This window comes from Athene noctua, chromosome 1 (genome assembly GCF_965140245.1).
Source record: "Athene noctua chromosome 1, bAthNoc1.hap1.1, whole genome shotgun sequence".
In the NCBI taxonomy this organism is placed as follows: domain Eukaryota; kingdom Metazoa; phylum Chordata; class Aves; order Strigiformes; family Strigidae; genus Athene; species Athene noctua.
This window is the reverse complement of record NC_134037.1, coordinates 53,841,242-53,858,835: the sequence shown is the minus strand read 5'-3', so window position 1 is coordinate 53,858,835 and position 17,594 is coordinate 53,841,242. Positions and strand designations below refer to the sequence as shown.

Genomic DNA, 17,594 nt, shown 5'->3' with positions numbered 1-17,594 from the left:
ACCAAGATTTGCTCTGCTATGCTTGTAATTCCGTCAGTTTTAGTCTGTTTCTTTTGTACCGGTCTAGTCCGTGCAAAAGATACATGTATTGGTGCTTCTGGGTGTGGTAAATGTTAAAACTGGTCCATAAGATTTCTAAGGAATGCAACTTGTCCCCTGCCCAGAACTGCATGTCTCCAGTCCCGACTGGCTTGTACTTAGTCTGCTCTTTGGAGATGTGAAGCACTGTTATGTTCAGTTTATTAAATCAGATAACCCTACACAAGGAGGTTACTTTCCAGTCTCCTGCAGAGAGATCTTTGTGCCTCAGTCTCTGTTGTTTTCCCAAGTGTTTTCCCACATCTTACTGGTAATCCATTTAGCATAGCTTTTTTTTTGACTTTTATTTCCTCACCCCCCACCTACCTGAGGTTGAGGTGGTCCAATTGTTGGAATTGCTCAGCAAAAGAGAGCTGGTCTGTGGGCCATCCATCGGGATGTTATTCTTGCTGTAGCCACTGGAGAAGAAATAGGGAAGGACAGTTAAGACAACAGATGGAGCAGAGCACCAAGTGCAGCTGTACCTCCCAGTTTTCTTAGCTGGCTCAATGGCAAAGATGTATGCAGTAGATCATGACGTTGCAGCAGCTTGAAGATCCATGATAGCATTTTACAAGTGGTAAACTGGTTGTTTTTTAAATCTAGATAACAAGCCCTCCAAGTGCTCTGTTGAAATAAAAGCATTAAATTTTAAAATTCATATGTTGCTTTAAGGAGTCTTACATCAACTTTGCTCTTTTCTGTATGCGCGTTGGGCTATTTTTGTCACTGTGCAGTTGATACAAAAACTCCTGTGCCATAACACTGACATGTTCTCATACCTTCTGTTCCCCTTCCCCTTCTGCCCTTATAGAAAATTGAATAAAAATACGTATGTGATACACTGCAGGGGCCACTACCATCCAAGCCGTTATGAGTTCAGATTTAGATATGGAACAGCCTTGCACCTAGTTTCATGTCCAGCTCTGATCGTTTAATATTAAAGTGCAGCTTGGAGCAGGAAGGTTGCACCCAGCTGGTAGCAGGATCCTGGGGCATTGTAGGTGTGATCTCCAGGGAATTTAGTTGCTAGGAAGCATCACCTCCTTAGTGAGCTCATGCAAATAGAGGTTTTTTTTCTCAGAGGTTAGTAATTTAGTCATGTTTGGGAGTTTTCTGCAGAGATCATAATACAAAGATTTTGCTGTGACACCTTGCAAGATTATGGTCACAAAACGTCTCGAGCTGTTCAAGGAGTGATCGGAAGCTTTTAACATAAAGAAATCACTCCAGTTTCCCATGCCTTGTTTCAGAATTAGCTTGAAAAATTTTGGCTGAAGTCATGCCAAAAATCCAAAACAGCAACAAAGCAAGGAAAAAAAATCTCCCAGCAAACATCCAGCATAGAGACTGTTGCCAAACTTTGGACTGTCTGTGCCAAGTTTATAATCAGGCAGCAACAGGGTCTTAGTAGGTAATGCTCTCAACCTTCAGCTAATGAGCCCCACTACGCAGGGAGGGAGGAACATCACAGAGAGAGGCAGGGCTCTTACCGGGTGCCTGGTTTGCACAATGCACTGTGTATAAGACACAGATCATACCTGATATTAAAAAGAATAGAGGGCATGATTTCTGGGCATTGGATAAGGCCATTTCTGTGGATAAGAGTCTTACTAAACATATGCATGTTGTAGTGATAAGTACATCTATAGGTGGAGTTCAAGGTGTGTGGACAGATGTAGGTTTTCCTTACCTGAGCACACTGTATTTTGTAGTACAACCACAGCACTGCTTTACTTGCAGAGTTTCTTTTATGAAATACAAGGAGAGGAAGGCGGTTAATGTAATTCTCTTGACATTAATTCTGCCTCATCAATACTTCATGGATTTAATAGGTTTCAGAGCTACAATCATTTGGGAGATTATTTTATCAGCGAAGCACAGCAGAGGTTGCTGAAACTAAATGGAGGACAGAATGCATATGTGTGTGTGATACAGGATGCTGCAGTATCAGGAAGATTTAATTCTTACAGGATTTGTTTAGGAGATTTCTCTGTGCCTTTTGTGAAACTTTATGTTGGGCACTAAATACTTCACATATAGGCAAGCTATCTCTTGAAAAAGAGTTTGGTACGGATCTCTAGGCACAAGTGTCTGTTTCCACCTCATAGCCTAAGTACACTGCTCTAGTTCTTCATCTCTCATTACGTCTTCCTTTCGCTTAAATGCTCATCTGGCACGAACATAATGAAACTGCATATAAAGGAGCATGAAGAAGAGGAGAGATCTCATTGCAGATTACCAGAGCTGAATATTTTTGGACATTGAGTTATTTATATTAATCAGTTTGCTAAGCTCAAAGATAAAAGAAAGCCTGGGACACAATCCAGAAAAACCAAGAACAGAAACTAGTGTGAAGATTGTGCGTTAGTGCATGTTCTGAGAATGCCTGCAGTGCTGTATCACAATACCCATTTCAAAATAAAAATGAAGATGGGCAGATCTTGAAGGCCAGTGCTCAGTGGTGGGGGAGATTCCTGCTTGACATGTCACACTCCATCAGCTGAGGTGGAAAGCTTTGTCAGGGAGTGCTCTGCATCATCCTGCAGCCGCCTTGCTAGAAATGGTGAACAGCATTCATGGGCTCCAAGAGGTCCCACACAGCCTCCACTGATCTGGAATTCAGCTCTTCTCATGACACTTTATCAGGGAAATCACTGATGGCCTTTTTTAGAAAATATCCCATGAGCTTAAATTCATTAAAAGTTTGTGTTCATGCTGAAGGTATCACCCTGAAAACCCCAGAGCTAACAGAGGTTCATACAGCCTTCTTATAAATAGTGTTTTGTCCTTGTGACCTTTATACCTGTTCTCCGTCCATCTTTAGGAATATATCTAACATAGCCAGTCATATTGCTCCTATTGTTTTTAGGAAAGAGAAAATAATAAAAGATTCAACTGTGTAAATGTCATTCCTGCCCAGCCCATTTATTATTACGAGACAGGGAGAAGTCTGCTTTGAAATTTTCCCTCTGGAAAAAGCTTGAAAAGCCTTGAAGATTGTATGCATCCTTGATCACGTCATGCAACATCACTAGTGAGAAATATAACATCTACTAGCTCTGTCAGCTAGAGTTCTGAATGCTGTGATGAGTCTTGAGAATCCTGCCTTTCTAGTCTTGCTAGGTGGTATCTAATCCTGTAGACCTTTCAGACCGTATTGATTTACTGACACAAGTTTGCTCTTTTTTAAATCAACCTGCATTTCTTACCTTGTATTTTATTTTGTGCAAAAATTGTGACAACTGAAGCAAGTGACGTTACAGGTAGAAGGATGAAGATAGAAATAGCATGAGACTTTCTGGATTCTTTGTAAACTTATTAGTTAAAAATATGCACGGATCTTAGATGTGATCTGAAATGTTAACTTTGTGGTTAACAAACCTTACCATTCATGCAGGTAAGATGCTAGTTAGGAAAAAGACTCTCTGGAAAGAAACTTCAACCGCACACTCTGAAAACAGGATTTCAGGTCATTTCTTGTCCTCTTTTGCTGGTTATCAAAAGTTAAAAGTTTGCCTTTTTTTCAGTGGGAAGCTACAGCAAATTACAGTACAGTATGCTTAAAGCTAGCGGTTGCATCGGTGCACCAACACCCATTGCTGTGATGGGTGCTGAGTCTGGTGAGCTGTAATAGGACTGAATAATCAGTTTAGGAAAGTCCTCATTTTGCTGTGGTGTTTGTTGGTTGTGCATGACACTTAGGAGTTTCTGTCCATTTTCCCCCTGCTGCTAATTCTGCAATATTAGGGCATTAGTCTCTCTCTGCATGCCATTTACTATCAAACATAATCCCCTTCTCCCCCCATTTCTTTCCATTTACATCCTTTGATGAGAAATATTTAGGCCACTACATGTCTTTTTTCTTGTAAGACAGAGGCTGATGGAAGATCCATTACATGAAATTCTGGTCTATCTGTAGAGCAAGATATCTCCAAATACATCTGTAGACATATAGAAAACAGAGAATGACAGTTGATAGATGCTGTAGACTTCTCATTGTTTTCTACCATGGTGATGATGCCAAATGTGTCAAAACACAGGGAAACAAATTTGTATGTGAGTGAAGTGGCGTATTTTATGGCTGGGAAGACTACATCCCCAGTCTTATTTTTAAGATATCCTTTATGACCATTTTGATAACTGCTGAATGCCTTTGCAGGAGCCCAAGATTGTTCTGTTTGCTTTTTTAAATGTTTTGCTCTTGAGTTTTGCCCTCTAACTGACTATAATTACACAGGGAAGCTTAGTTTGAGTCTAACCAGCAGCTTTCCCATATGTCATTAGATGTTGTTGGGGGGATTAGCATGCACAGTTGTAAATAACAGTATATATCTTCATTTTCTTTTTCGGATTAGACTGTTTATAAGCCAAGTGTTTCAGATGAGAAAGACAGCACTATTCAGAGCTGACAAAGCAGAAGGAAAGCTTGTGTTGAATTAAGGAGCTGCTTGCAGAAGCCTTTTGCTCAGCCCAAGGAAGTAAGAGCATGCCTAAGACATAAGCTGCCTTGCAAGTGTAAAACAGGATTCTTACATGTTGATACTAAAGTGTATCAACTGTGTTAGTGCAGCATGTGCCTTCCACGTGTGTGTCATCCTCTGCATGTGGTGTAGATGTTATCCAGAAACACTTATTTGCAGAAACTTGTCTGATCATGCGTGCGGAATATGCCACTGACTATTATCAACAGTGAATCTTGCACGTAACTGTGGCTCCTGTCTTGCTCTGAGCAGTTTCACGTTGTTATGCTCAGTAAAAGATGTAGCACCCTTCATCTAACATCTCTTGCAGCAGTGTGCAAAAGGACTGTGTGTTGCCTAGTACACAGAAAGCAGCCCGCCTTGAAGATGTTTCAGAAGGTGGATGTTGGGCAGAGCTCTGAGAAAGGAGCTCAGTTTTCAGGCTGAGACCAAAGCACTTGAGCTGTGCTGTGCACAGCTGGGGGTCATTGGGAAGAGCTCATACTCAAAATGGCTTTGTTACTTTGCTTTTCCCATCCAGTTTATGTCCCCAGACTTGCATCTGCTTTTACCCGTGCTTTTAGGCCTGTGTGATTTGGGTGAATTTATGTGAGACCTGAGTGTTAAATTTTGCGGAAAACACAGAACTGTTACTCTGGTGTTGCAAGACTGCTTTTACAGCACCTTTAAGTTTCCAGGAATAAAAAGAAAATTATGTTTTCCCTTTGAGGCATATATTTAAGACATCATTAAGTCCCATGTATTGCAGAGAACTTCAAATTGTTGTCTTAAATATTTGTTGCTTAACATCAGAAGTTTCTATTTCTGTATTAACTATTTCCCTGGTTGTACTTCTGATTAAAAAAAGTTCCTAAGCTGTAACTTGTAACCACCTCCTCTTCTCTAAGAAAACTCTTCCTCAGTACTATGAGAGACCAGTACCATTCCAGGCTACCATCCTGCTTCAGCAGGAGCTGTAAGAGTGCTGCTGTGTAGAGAATTTTTGTGTCAAATTATCATTGCTGCTTCGCTTCCACTGTAAGCAGCAATCCTCATGGTATTTTATTCCCAGAATATTTCTCCTCTTTTTGAAGCTACCCATGAATATAGTGAATGTCTTGCTATCATATTTTTCTTTTGGATCTCTTATGTCTGGGATAAATTCCAGGAGCTTTATGGTGTAGCTTTAGGCTCCTCTGGGTTGGAGAGGCTTCTGCTTGTCACACAGACAAGAACTTTCCTTATTATTTAGAACAAGAAAAGGAAAAAAAAGAAAGAAGAAAATGAACTAAAAAATAGAAAACCCTCTTCAATTTCATGGTGGAGGAGGACACCCTAGGCACAGCTGGCAAGTAGTTGTATAGTTTCTTCAGGTTGATAACCAGCTCTGGTAGAAATCTGTTCTTTGATGGACAGTTCTCTAATGATACTGGACAGGGAGAGCAGCAAATTTAATGTGTTCTGCAAGTCAGGGTTAGTTGAAGTACCAGAAGACTGTGAAAGTCTGAGAGAAATCCCCTTGGAGCTTGCTTTGTCTGCTAGCAACTTGCCCTTTCTTGTATTTAACCAGTTTGACTTCATGTCATCTGTCTTAGGCTCATCAGTGTCAGTGGAGTGGGGGAGTGTGAAGGGAGCTGGGGTTTTTTCCCTTTTTTTTTTTCTTTTATAAACCCAGAACACACGAGCAAAATAGCAGGTGACACGCAAGTTGAAATCATGGCAGTCCATACAAAGTGTCAAAGTAGCCATGGTAATGGTGCTGCCAGAAGTCTGTTCTTGGTCAGTCTGGCAAGACATAAACTAGCAAGTGACTCACCAAAGGTACTTCTGTGGTTATTTGTCAGGTAATGCTGAATTTACTGTGTTAACAGACTTGACTGTAGTTTAATATGTCCAGCAACCTCCAGTTAAACTTTGTAATTGACAGAATTAATTCTTTCTGGTGTTGTGTGCTGTCTTCCTGCAAGCATCTGGAAGCATCTAAGCCATCCCAATCCATTCCTTAAATTTTATAGATGTTGCTCATCTTCTGATTAAACAGGGGCTTGACAAATAGGATTCTTCTATGGACCCCAGTGCAAAGGCTGTTAAAGTGTCAGATATGGCTCACAAGTAGCAGAGACTGACACTGCAGATTATTTAAATCTGTATGATGTCATCAATGGGTAATTTACAAACCCCACTTACTATGTAAATTAATTCAGTAACCAGTAGAAGGTTTATGTATGTGAGAAATCATACTTCTGTGTGCTATTAGTCATCTCACCTGCATTATGTTTGTTCTGGGTGGAAAACAGTGTCTGACTGCAACTGGGAGCCTCTCCAGGGAGCTCATCCTCAGATTGTTGCTGCTGTGATTTACAGGAACAGCCTCATCAAGCTTCTTGAGCCCTTTGGAGATTCCTGGTTCTTTGTTGGTCTTCCAGGTCTGACGTATTTTAGGCACGGGCAATTTTCTTGTAAAATTGCCTGAGCAGGTCCTTTGGTAAACTGTAATAGCCTTGTTGTGGCTCAGGAGCATTTGGCAGGGTGATTAAACTGGACGTCAGTGCCACCAATAGGTATATAGTTAAACACCACGGATCTGCTCAGGTGTTTGCTTAAGTTTCTATATACGTAGTCTGTTGTGGCCATATGTGTCTTCTGTTTATGGTTTCTGCTGCATTCTATGCATCATTGGCTCTGGAAAATGATGTTTTAAGTCCACTGGATGATAAAGCACTTGTACCTCTTATCCCACAGATGTGCCAACATTAGATGGATTCAGGGTGATTTGTGCCATGTCTTTCTTAGGTATTTATTTTTAAACTATTTTAATCCCTGAACTTTGAGGGGTTTTAAGATAGAGGGAAGAGAAGAGTAAGAGATTTCATACAAGTCAAGAATCACCTTTGCGAGGATCTTTGCAGATAAGCCTGAGAACTATACAAAACCGATGATTTCTTTTTCATGAAGGGTCCGTATTGATTTTGTGCTGCATGACACATCCTGCTACGTCTTTGTGCAAAAGAAACCGCACTCAGCTCCTGCCCCTTCCTCTGACAGCCTCATCGCCTTCCGACTGCCGGTGTCTGGTGCCCCTGCAGCTATCCCCATAAACACAAATGCACCTTTCAACATCATTTCTTGAGCATTTTCCTCTTCATTTCAGAGAGCACAGAGAAAAGCAGAGTGTCCCTGTCCACACACAGACATACTCTTACATTTCCAACCAATAGTCTGATTGCTAAAAGAAATACCCATGGGTAATTAGTACTTTGTATGTGGTTAATCGATTTAAAATTAAATGCCACTGGCACTGGCAAAAGGTCATACTAGGTTTTGTTATGGCTTTGAAAAAAAATCTGATTTAGTGAAAGCTGTCTGTGAGAAGGGATGTTGGTTCTTTGTTCACTGTCTGCGACAAAAGAGAAGCTGGGGGTGCAGTTTTCACAAAAGGTGCTGTAAATTTTATTATGTTTTCACCTAGGTCATGGCATTTGCATGTTGATTTTAAGGGAGCTGCCCTTCAGTGTAAGGAGGCAGCTGTATCTTATGCACAGCAAAACGTGCTGATGTGCCAGTGGTCTTGGGGGTAAGATAAGATCCTCATCTCCAGCTTCCTAGTCCATCATCCTCATCATTAGACAATTCTGCCGCCTAGGCAGACAGATTGCTTCATATTTTCATTCATTAATGATTTATCAGACAGCTCCTCCCCTAAAGGCTCATCTCCTCAGTTATATTCACAGCCCACACACAACCAGCAACTCGTAGCTGCCAGCTGGCACTCTGTTGCCCCTTCCTCCCCTCCCTTCCCAGCTGCCTGGCTCACCTGCCTCCTTCTCAGTGTACTAGATTGCACCAGAGCCATCAAATCTCCATGTGTCCTGTTCTATCCCATCTCTCCAATCTGATTGTTTAATGTGCTTTTTTACTAACTATATTAAAAAAAAAAAAGAGAGATGAGATGAGATGAGATGAGATGAGATGACCCACTTGTAATGCAGCAGCGCTTGTGTTTTTATTATGGAAATAATGGCCTCTCAAAACACAGTGAATTTTTGGTGTGAGGGTATGCTCAGTGGTGACTTAGATTTTAGTTCCAGGTAGAATGACTATAGAAGAGGGAGTGCTAGGGAGAAAATGAGCGAGCTGTGTCTATGAGCAGGAAGGTGTGGGTTGGCTTCAATTTCAGGTTTTGCTATCAGGTGCTTGGCACAACAGCTCTTTTGAAATCCTTCTCCAGTTATCTGTGTGAGAGTGATTTTTATCACAGTACTGAAGATTAACTCTATTCTTGTTCTCTGTTCTACTCCCAGAAATCAGGCATGCTCCGAGGTCTGGGAAAAGGAGTCCAAATGAAATCTCATGATGAATGGGGAAAAGTCCAGAATTGTTTACCACTCTCCAACTTGTCCACTGCAGGCGGGTTGTGACTGAGAACAACAGGGGCACAAGGGCTGCAGGACAGGAGGAAAAAAGTATAAGCTAGGAGAAGGGGAATAAATGAAACTCCCTTGAATCTTTTGTATGTGAATGTATAACTCTTGAGTGCTTAATCTACTCTTGGCAAGTGGTGACTGATAACTAACTTCCTCTCTTCCCTCTCCCACACCCTCCCAGCGTCATCAGAAAAGACATGTGACAGGAATAATAAATTTCATTATTTGAACAAGCTACAATGGAAATTATGGATTAAAATGCTACACATGCCTCAGTAGAGAGAAAGTGGCTGTTCCTAGGATGCGTAAAATAGATTTTCACTCACAGTGTTTTTGAGAACTTCCAAATTATTCAAGCCCCTCCATATACCCCTTTGGCACAGCACTTCAAAGTAAACCAGTGTTAAAGGCATCAGGATCCAATCAAGCGATGTCGTTGCTTCAGCCACTTGAGGACAGACAGAGCATGACACTGAGCAAGCTCAGGCTTTGGGAGGACCCTGGATCTAAATCCAGACTGGTTTATCTTTACTCTAGGTCTCTGAGCTGGAGCTTTGCCCTGCTGTTTTAAAGGAGAGAGCTAGAAGGAGAGAGGGAGTTCAGGCCAACACACATAATGATGTCACCGTTCTGTTATATGCTGCAAGACTAATCAATTTGTATGCCTTTGACTTTGGAGGGGAGAGAGGTGGGTGAGAACAGCAGACACTTGTGTGCTTTGGTCAGCCAGGTGTCTGGAAATCAAGTGTCAGCTCTGAGGGAGTAGAGCAGGCTTCAGGGCTTCCACAGAACCTTTCTTGCCCTTCAGGAGACCCTTCTTGCTGCTTTTGACAACCCTCACTGGATTCAGCTCCAGGTGGGCTTTGGCTTTCCTAACCCTATCTGACCCTGCTTCCATCTCTTGTGCACTTCCATTTCATGTCTTGAGTTTAGTCAGGAGCTCCTTGTTCATCCATGGGGGCCTCCTGCTGCCTGTGCTTGATTTTGCATATAGAGATGGGCTGTTCTGGAGCTCACAGGAGGTGGTCCTTAATAATGAACCAGTTTTCCTGGACTCCTCTTTTCTCCAGGACTGTATCCTATCCTACAGAATTCTTCTAAACAGATCCCTGAAGAGGCCAAAAGCTGCTCTTTGTGGGGGATTGTGATACAGCTTTTTGGAAAGAAAGACTGTCCACCCTCTCATGGTCAGTGCAGCCCAAGCTGCCTCTGACCTGCACATCTCATGATTCTTGTTTGTAAGTATGAGGTCCAGCACAGCATTTCCATATTGTCAGCTAAGTCACCTGTGTTAGGAAGTTACCATCAATGCACTTCAGGAATTTCCTGGATTGCTTGAGCCCTGATGAACGTTGGCGTTTTCTGCTTTTTCTCATGTTTAATGTATCTGTGGCTGCTATTTCTTTGTGCAAACCATTCGGTCGTTTTACATGATTAAACTTTTGAACCCCATCCTGAAATGATGCCCTGTGGAAAGCAGTTCGCAAAATAAGGCGATGTGAGGCTTGTACCAAAATGAAACATGTAACCCACCTAACGGGTTGGGTTTTATTTCCTCCCCTTTTCTCACGCTTAGATGTAAAATAAGCATTATACTGTAGGAACCGGGCAAAGGCTAATTTGCCTCATTTGAATGTGAAAAGGAGCCCACATCCTTCCTGTGCCCTGCAAAGAATGCAAAAAGACTTTACAGAGAAAACAGATGTACTAATATGTATCACTTGTTGGAGGCAGGGGGAATCCAGGGTGGCTGACATTAAAGTAATGCTGAACTTGCAAGAAAACAAAAGCACCAGCATACAAAATGTAGTGCTGGAAAGTTGACAGAGTTGGGACTGTTTCTCTTTTACTTACATTTATGCTCCTGGCATCTGAAAAACTGCTCTGAAAAAATATATACAAAAGAAAACATGTAGCCTCATTTTTCACGCTCAAGAAAATCTTCACTGAAGATGGTTAAGTGCCCAAATGCAAACAAAAAGCAGAAGCTCCAGCCCAGCCTTAGGGAAATCTTCTGCATTTCAGAGTCAATATTGCCTTGCCAGAAGAGTACACTACTGACATCATAAACAAAACAAGCATAACTTTTTTAAGTATCCCTTGATTGTATTTATATTTTTAATTCCTCTACCTCTCTAACACATAACTATGAAAGAGTTCTGTCATTTCACCAAAAATGCGGGACATAGTGGGGAGGGGTTTAATGGTTGTAATGGTTCTCTATCTTCCATGCTAGGACAGCATGGAAGATAGAGAACAAATGAACTCTGGATGTTATTTCTACAGCTGTGCAATCCTGTTCATAGTACTGTCCTTTCCTGACTCATCTGTTTATCCCTTCCCAAGAACTTCAGGAATGAGCAGTCAGCATTGACCAGTCAGCCTCTGAATCCTCTGGAGCTCAAAACTCCCCAAATTCAGCAACTTGCCTGATGCAGATTTGGCCCTGTAGCAGTATAGAGTTTCTTGCCAGCTTTTAGCTTGCAGACAGGAGGCAGCTGCATGTGGCCATTTATAATTTATTTTATACATGTATTGTCAGTCACAGTAATAAATAGGATAAGTGTAAGAGAATGCTTGAAATTTTCCTCTCAAAAGGCTACCTCAGACTTCCTAAATTAAAAACTGGTTTTGCAAAAGCAGAGAAATGAAGCGTGGTAGTCAGTCAGGTTTCTTTGTTCAGCAGTGGTAGCCGGGTAGCATCCATGGATGGGTGCAGCACTTTATGGAGGTGTTGTTCTGTTTCCCTAAATGCAGCACAATGGCCATTTCCCTCATCTGCAGGACGTTTCCTCCTGAGGTTCAGGACCACAACAAAGACCCTTCAAAATTGGCACTTCCTGCTTGATGTACTGTTTGCATCTTCAGGAAGTGTTCTTAATTTAAAACTATGGCATTGACACACAAATATCTAGCTATGGATATGACACGCGCAATAACCTTGAGAATCTTAAGCCCACTTACCTAAATCACTTACATTAATGTGAATGCAGTACAACAGCTTGAGGTGTTTGAATTGCAGTTTAACTGCAGGCTTGTTATTGTAGGATGAGGGTAAATAAAATCTTGGCCTTGAACTAATATCTGTGTGTTGGAACATACATCTCGAATGCAGCATGCTGCAGAAGGAAGTAAGCAGAATAGAAATTAGATCACTTTCCTTTCCTGCATTATTTCTTGTAAGTGTAGTCGTCTTATGTACGGAATACACATTTCCTGTTGTAAAAATATTTTAACAGCCAGCTGTAACCAAATAACTGATAACCTACTGTTGCTGAAAACTGGAGTCATATTAGACAACAATGTTTAGAGGGAAGTGTTTGAAGCCTGCGGATGATCAGATCTCTCATGCTCTGAAAAGATATTATCAACTGTGAACTACATAATAACTGCTGTGATTGTTGTAACAGCTGTAGTTTTGCAGTATGGAAGAAATAATAAACTTTGACTCTTCATACAAATGGCAGTGTAAAGATATGGGTGCATTTGCTTCTTGCTTTTTGTTTTATATCATCTGTGCATTTAGACAAAATCATGTGAGTTTCATCCTCTTTTTCATGTGCCTTAATCCTAGAGTACAGGTGCTTTATTTATCTTTGTCTACGGGTTTGTAACCATGTTCCACAATTTCTCTTATAGCACCATTAAGTCCCAGCTGCATTAACTTACTGTCTCTGTACTGTGATAACAGCCATGGAGGTGGGAATCCAATTTAATAACAGAATCATCAATCATAGAATGGTTTGGGTTGGAAGGAATTTAAAGATCATCTAGTCCTACACCCCTGCCCTGGGCAGGGATATCTTCCTCTAGACCAGGTCACTCAAAACCTCATCCATTGTTAAATGTTTACAATGTTGGGGCATCTGCAACTTCTCTAGGCAACTTGTGTCAGTGTTTCACCACCCTCATCATAAAAAATTTCTTCCTATGTCCAATCTAAATGCAGCCTCTTTCAGTTTAAAACTGTTGCCCCTTGTCCTATCACTGCAGGCCATGATCAAAAGCCTCTCTCCCATCTTATAAGCTGCCTTCAAGTATTGAAAGGCTGCAGTAAGGTCTTCCTAGAGCCTTCTCTTCTCCAGACTGAACAACCCCAACTCTCTCAGCCTTTATTCATAGGAGAGCCCTCCGATCATTTTGTGGCCTCCCCTGGACCCGCTCGAGCCGGTCCAAGGTCTTGTGCTGGGGACCCCAGAACTGGATGCAGTACACTAGGTGGGGGTCTCACAAGAACAGAGTAGAGGGGAAGATCCCCCCCTCCCTTGACCTGCTGCCCACACTTCTCTTGATGCAATCCAGGATATGATTGGCTTTCTGGGCTGCAGGTACACACTGCTGGCACAAGTCCAGTTTTTCATCCACTGTTGAACTCCAGTCCTTCTCCTCAGGGCTGCTCTCAATCCCTCTGTCCCTCAGTCTGTGCATATACTGGTGATTGCCCCAACCCATGTGCAAGACTTGCACTTGGCCTCATGAGGTTCACACAGAACTACTTCTCAAGCCTGTCAAAGTCCCTCTGGATGGCATCCCATCCTTCAAGTGTATCAGCTGCACCATTCAGCTCGGTATCATCTGCAGACTTGCTGAGGGTGCACTTAATCTCACTATGTCGTTAATAAAGATATTGAACAGTACCTGAGGGACACCACTTACTGCCAATCTCCATTTGGACATTGACCCATTGACTGCAACTCTTTGGATATGGCCATCCAGCCAATTCTAGACAAATCCTTATCCATCAAATAATCTATCCATCATATCCATCTCTCTCCAGTTTAGGGACAAGGATGTTTTATGGGACTGTGTCAAAGACATAACAGAACTCAAGGCCGAGAGTAAACTTTTAGTTTGGTTAAAGGCTTCTTCTCACTCCTAGTATTAGTAAAATGTTTCCACCATACTTTTGCATCTTGACAAATGCCTTAAAAAATCTAACACAACAGCATGAGAAATTAGAGGAATTCCTTAGGACATTGAGTCGTATTTTTGATCAGCCTTTGTTCTCTGACTTTCTAGAGCAGTGACTCCAGAGTTTTCTTTCTGGAAGATTGTGCAAGGAGTAGGACACCACACACTTCAAGTACTGAAGTGTTTGATAATTCCTGACAATTGGTGGTTTTAAAACTCCTATTACCTGAACACCACAACATTTACACAGGTCCCAGCATAGCTGGAAAGGTCCTGCAGCCTCTGATGGTCAGCTAAACTGTGGACCACACTTTGTGGCCACATTTCGTGAGCAGAAGGGTGGGAAATGAAGAACGACAAAAGTCTGATTTTTTTCTTTGTGTACGGTGGTTTAATGTTCTAGATCAAGTAGTTTGTGGCTGTATCACATGATCACTCTTCTCTCAGAGACCATGCTTCTTATACCACGCTTCTTATAGACATACAAACTGGTAATTTATCTCTCTTTTCACTGTGGTCAGATAGCAGATGTAGACTTTTATTGTGGTAGAGTGACCCACACAAGTAGCTGCTGAATAGGAAAGTGATAATCCACTCCTTCACAAGAGTTTCTCTTCTTGGAAGCACTCTCAGCACCCAGAAGGGGGAAGCCTTGAGGATCTCATCTGTTTTTTGCGTTGTACCTTTACAGACATTCTGTCTGCATGGACTGATGGGGAGCTGGAGGAATGGAAGAAAAGGAAACTTGAGAGTAGCAGAGGTGGCAGCCTTTCTTAGGCGAGGAGATAAAAGAGGGAGAAGGGAAGGAGCTTGGGGTCTGTTTCTTTGCTCTGTTTTCATTGTATAAAGTTGAGGGACAAGCCACATTCAACCCTGGTATTTTTCCTTATGAGTTCTGAAAAACTGTATCATTGATGTATGTTTTTTTCTCTTTTCCTTTAATACAGAAGTTATTTCAGGAGCGACAGCAACCAGGTAGATAAGAAAATCTTTAGTTTAATCTTTTATTCTCAAGATAGTAATTGTGGCTTCCTTGATCTGGTTTCCTAGCATAATGCATCTTTCCCTTGGAAAAAATGTCCCCAGTCTCTATTCTTGTACTCCCTGTCAGTGTTGCCTCAATGTTCTCTGATATCAAGCTAGGCAGCCTTGAAGTTGCTAAAGCTTGGACATTTAAATGAGTAGCAAGGCAGGAAAGTTTCATCCTGACAATGATACTGAAAGCAAGTCCAGGCAATCCCTTAAATTTTAGAAGAATAAGAGAGAAGGAAGAAGAGCAGTTTGCTTTAAGGTGAGGGTTCTATGTTAGGAATTCTTTTGAATGTACTATGGCCGTAGAGGACTGAATTACGCTGTTTCTGGGGTTTTAGATTAATATCCTCTATGGAACAGATGTTTCATGCATGTTAAGTGCGAAGACCCAATTATATATACAAGTTAGATAAGTTTAAGCTATAAATGAAATGCTGTGTATACATCCAAATGATACTTTGGAAATTTTTCTTGGTTCTCCCTTTCTTAGACAGCATGTAGTAGTCTTGCTGCTGAGAGGTGGGCATGTGTTTGGCTAGGTTTTGGGTTGTGCTTTGTTTTCTCTTTATTTTTTTCTTCAGTGAGGAAAGGAGATTGGATAAAACTCTTTTCCGGTCTCTGTTGACATCAGCACATTTGATCTGCCTGAGTCCAAAGGAATTATGTCAAAGCAATTGCCTGCATTTTTTTCTTAGTGTGTTCTCCAGCAGCACTGTTACTTGCAGGTCAAACTGAATACATTAAACTGGAATTGGGGCAGAAACTGCAGCCAGCCTTGGGTCAATGATGCCTCTTGAGATTTGTGAAAGTGACACTTCTGGGGTTCATTGTATTAACTTCCATAGCATTTCTGCGCCTGGTCTGGGTGACTTACAAAAGCAGATGGGATGGCTAGTCTCACATTCTCCCATTTAATTCTTTCTCTGTGTGTCTGCAGTAAAAGGACAAGCCTCACATCTGACTCATTTCTTAACATTTCAGAAAGATTTTTGTAAATCTACATATTAAAGCTATTTGCTTCATTTACGTTTAGGAAAATTACTACAGTTACTTCATCTGTAAAAATAAATTTGTGGAGTCTAGCCTGTGTGATCTTTGTAATGGTACATCTTTTGATATAAGCAAGCCTTTACAAGGCTTAAAAACACAGTTTCACATGTGCTTAACAGAACGTCCTAATGCTGTAGGATGTAGCTGGGGTTGTGCCAGAGGAAGAGGGAGAAAAATGCATCCAGGAGGACAGAAAGTATTGAGATACAAAAATGAAGAATTCAAACTGTATTTTAGCAGGCTCTGATTCATCTTTTATTAGCAGTTCTGAAAGCTCACTCTTGATCAGCTTTCCCAAAACTTTTGCTCTTTTAGTGACTAAAGAGTTGCCAATCATAGTTTTGAATCTTGAGATCTGTTGATAGGAATACCAGGTATAGCAGAGAACCAGGTGGAGGTGTGTGTGTGAACACATGTGCACATATGTGTGTGTGTCTATATACATATATATACCCCACACTTGGACATGCCTTTTTCCTCCCTAAATTTTCACAAGCTTTCTTGCTTTAGTTTACTCTGCAGAAGTTTTGTAGTACAGTAGTTTACTTAAGATGGGATGTTTCTTTTATGTTTGTAACATAGCACTGAAATTTTACTATGCTATGTATGCTCTGTTTTAGTGGGCATCGCTTACTGAAAGTTTGAAAAACACATTTTTTTCCCACCTGTTGAACAGAAAAATATCTGTAGAATCATAATTAAATATAATTAAGTGTTTGTATGAAATAATGCCTTCTAAATTTCTGGAATGCCTTATGTGAATTGAGATTATTTTATCTGTTTTATTTGCAGAATTTACACTGCGGCACTCAGTCATTTCAGAAGCTTAAAATGAGCTGATGCCTGCCACTGGCACAAATCAAACACTCCCCAGCCTTCCTCACTCCTGCACATCGACAGGATTAATACTCTCTGGCCAGAGGCCCAGGTTAAGACAGACAGCATGGAGAAAAGCTTGCACTACATCCTTAAAAACCACCAAAACTTAAATATTGGCAGGCCGTGGGATGAAGCAAATTCAGTAGCCAGGGCCCCCTGCTGAGCACATGGTCCTTAGGAGCCCACCTTCCAGACTCCGTCCTTGGGACACAGAGTCAAAAGCTTTCTTGGCAGCACCCGGTTCCCTCAACAGGGTGAAGGGGAAGGAGAAGACATGTGGATATCCCGAGTGAGCTGGGAGGTGCCTGTGGGAGCAATGCTTACATCCACTCACCCCATTTAAAGGCACTAACTTGTTTCATGAAGAAGGTAGCTAGTCTATCGGTTCATCCCAAAAGGGTGAAATTGGGAGGGTAAATATCTGTGCGGTATGGAGGACTCTTCCCTCAGCCTGATTTTCTAAGGTCACCTTCTGTGGCTGGGGGATCCTGGAATGGGATCCCAGGCAGATCCCTGGGATGAGATCCTAGCAGCAGGCAGCAGATTAAATGAACTGCTGAAGCAAGGAGTTGCAGGTAGTCTCTCACTGGCAGAACTGTAGTAACCCCCATCGGTTTCCTAAAAGTTGTTTCCTTGGCATCTCAGTGTGAATTTTGTGTGGAGCCAGGTGCTGGGATTCAGAGACGGCTGCCTGCAGATCCTGCAGAAGATGGACAGTTGGGCGCCATCCATCCTTAAATGGCACCTCAGCCCCAAA

General features: G+C 41.7%; 1 protein-coding gene across 2 annotated transcripts in view; it reads left to right on the top strand.

Annotated features, from left to right (window-relative positions):
* FYN (FYN proto-oncogene, Src family tyrosine kinase) overlaps positions 1-17,594 on the top strand; it is a 136,850-nt gene that overhangs the window by 64,001 nt on the left and 55,255 nt on the right. The gene's annotated exons all lie outside the window — the stretch shown is intronic.